Source organism: Tamandua tetradactyla, chromosome 20 (genome assembly GCF_023851605.1).
Source record: "Tamandua tetradactyla isolate mTamTet1 chromosome 20, mTamTet1.pri, whole genome shotgun sequence".
NCBI lineage: Eukaryota > Metazoa > Chordata > Mammalia > Pilosa > Myrmecophagidae > Tamandua > Tamandua tetradactyla.
The window spans coordinates 1,407,628-1,410,427 of NC_135346.1; the positions used below are offsets into that span (position 1 = coordinate 1,407,628).

The 2,800-nt window shown below is 38.5% G+C and overlaps 1 non-coding gene across 1 annotated transcript; it reads left to right on the forward strand.

Moving 5' to 3' along the window:
- The first annotated feature begins 409 nt into the window (after window positions 1–409).
- On the forward strand, window positions 410–596 carry LOC143665075 (U2 spliceosomal RNA). Its single transcript, XR_013166749.1, has one exon. It is a non-coding gene; the product is annotated as a U2 spliceosomal RNA (small nuclear RNA).
- The last annotated feature ends 2,204 nt before the right edge of the window (window positions 597–2,800 follow it).

Consider the following 2,800-nt stretch of genomic DNA (forward strand, 5'->3'; position numbering starts at 1 on the left):
ACAGAGAACATCAGGAGATAGAAATAGGGTAAGATATTGGGTAATTGGAGCTGAAGGGATACAGACTGTGCAACAGGACTGAATATAAAACCTCAGAAATGGACAACACAATAATACTTAACTGTAATGCAATTATGTTAAAACATTGAATGAAGCTGAATGTGAGAATGATAGAAGGAGGAGGGCTGGGGGCACAAATGAAATCAGAAAGAAAGACGATAAAGACTGAGATGGTATAATCTAGGAATGCCTAGAGTGTATAGTGACTAAATGTACAAATTTTAAAAATGGTTTTGCAGGAGGAAGAACAAAGAAATGTCAGTACTTCAGGGTGCTGAAAATAGATGGTAATCAACATTTAAAATTTTTAATTTATATGTAAGACTAAAGCAAAAAATGTTTATTTGGTATTGCTTCTCGGCCTTTTGGCTAAGATCAAGTGTAGTATCTGTTCTTATCAGTTTAATATCTGATACATCCTCTATCCGAAAACAATATATTAAGTGGATTTTTGGAGCAGGGAGATGGAATAGGAGCTCCATCCACCCCACGCATTGACCTGGCATTGCAGTACTTCCGGGAACAGTGCACCCCCTGTGGGGCAAACATGCATTGGTTCAAAAGGAATGCTTCAAAGCTGGGGTCCTTGTTTCTTCGTTTTCTCGGTCCTGATCTGAGTCTCTATTCCCAGCTGTCCTGGTGGAGCTGCAGGGTCTTCTGCCCTGTGTATACCTGGGCTCTCTCCCCCTCTTTGTGCCTGGCAGCACCTGGCCATTACAGCTGGATCTCTACGCTACTAACTGAACTACTCTTTTCATTACTTCTTACCCCTGCTAACTGAAATCACTGTTCTGTTTCCTCTTATCCCTAAAAAAAAAAAAAAAGGTTTATTTGGTACAAAATTTATATCTTGACTAGTGCATTTCCTAATATAACTTATGTGGACAGCTTAATTGAACACCATAAGTACATGGAACCTTGAGTAGGACATGAGATTTTGTTGGTTTATCCAGAGTGATGCCCCGATAAATCCCAGAGTGATTTGAACAGTGAATAAAAGAGTATTTGCAAAGTCCCCTTTGGGGAATGATGAGTACAGGGGAAAATTCAACTTTCCCAAGTTGTATTCTTGATGTTCTCACAAGCAGTGTGGACAACCAAAGCTATAGGCTGAGCCCCCAGTCTTGGGGTTTGTTCATATGAAACTTAACCCCATAAAGGATAGGTCAAGCCTACTTAAAATTAGGCCTAAGAGTCACCCCCAAGAGAACCTCTTTTGTTGCTCAAATGTGGCCACTTTCTCCAGCCAACACAACAAGCAAACTCACTACCCTCCCCTGTCTACGTGGGACATGACTCCCGGGGGTGTGGACCTTCCTGGCAACATTGGACAGAAATCCTAGAATGAGCTGAGACTCAGCATCAAGGGATTGAAAAAACCTTCTCAACCAAAAGGGGGAAGAGAGAAATGAGACAAAATAAAGTGTCAATGGCTGAGAGATTCCAAACAGAGTCGAGAGGTTGTCCTGGAGGTTATTCTTACACATTAAATAAATATCACCTTGTTATTCAAGATGTAGTGGAGAGACTGGAGGGAACTGCCTGAAAATGTAGAGCTGTGTTCCAGTAGCCATGTTTCTTGATGATTGTAGAATGATATAGCTTTCACAGTGTGACTGTGTGATTGTGAAAACCTTGTGTCTGATGCTCCTTTCATCTACCTTGTCCACAGACCAGTAGAACATATGGAATAAAAATAAATAATAGGGGGAACAAATGTTAAAATAAATTTAGTTTGGAATGCTAGTGATCAATGAAAGGGAGGGGGAAGGGTATGGTATGTATAATTTTTTTTCTGTTTTCATTTTATTTCTTTTTCTGAATAGATGCAAATGTTCTAAGAAATGATCATGATGATGAATATGCAATTACGTGATGATATTGTGAATTACTGATTATATATGTAGAATGGAATGATCAAAATAAGAATGTTTGTGCTTGTTTGGTGTTTTTTGGTATTTAAAAAAATAAAATAAATTAAATTAAAAAAAGAAAAAGAAAATAAAAAATGAAATAAAATACAAAAAAAAAGCAGGTCATACCTGCAAAAGTTGCAGTTTAAACAACTGAAAATGAGCTGGTTTGGGATCAAAAAGAAAACCTATCAAAAATAGACAAATATGTTTATATAAACAATGCATATCATTTTCCACTTCGAAAGACCTTTGTTTACGATAAAGAAGCTAAATGCCAACCAATTATTGTAATTTCCCCTTTTGAATGCCCCTAATCATCTTTTTTTGTTGTTGTATTTTTGTTTTGCTTGTTTATTTCAATTGTGTTGTGGTAAAAGACACATAGCATCACATTCCCCAGTCTCCCCGCGCTCAGTGTAGAGTTCAGGGGTATCCCTTTCACAGTGTCACCCCCGTCCCCACTACCCATCACCAAACGCTTCATCATCCTCACAGACAGAGACTCTGTAAGCAGAAAGCAACAGCTCCCCGTCCTCCCTGTCATTTACTTCGTCTCTCTAGGGGTTTGCTTGTTCTAGGTGTTTCATGTAACTGGAATCATACAGTATTTGTTCATCCAGCATCATGTCTTCAGCATGTCTTCAGGGCTCTTCTGTGTTGTAGCATGGATCAGAACGTCAACCCTTTTTTTTTTTTTTTTTTTTACTTTTTATTGTATAGTATAACTTATACACAAAGCAAAGAAATAAAAGGCAATAGTTCTCAAAGCACTCTTCAACAAGTAGTTCCAGGACAGTCCCAGAGTTCGTCATGGGCGACCATAC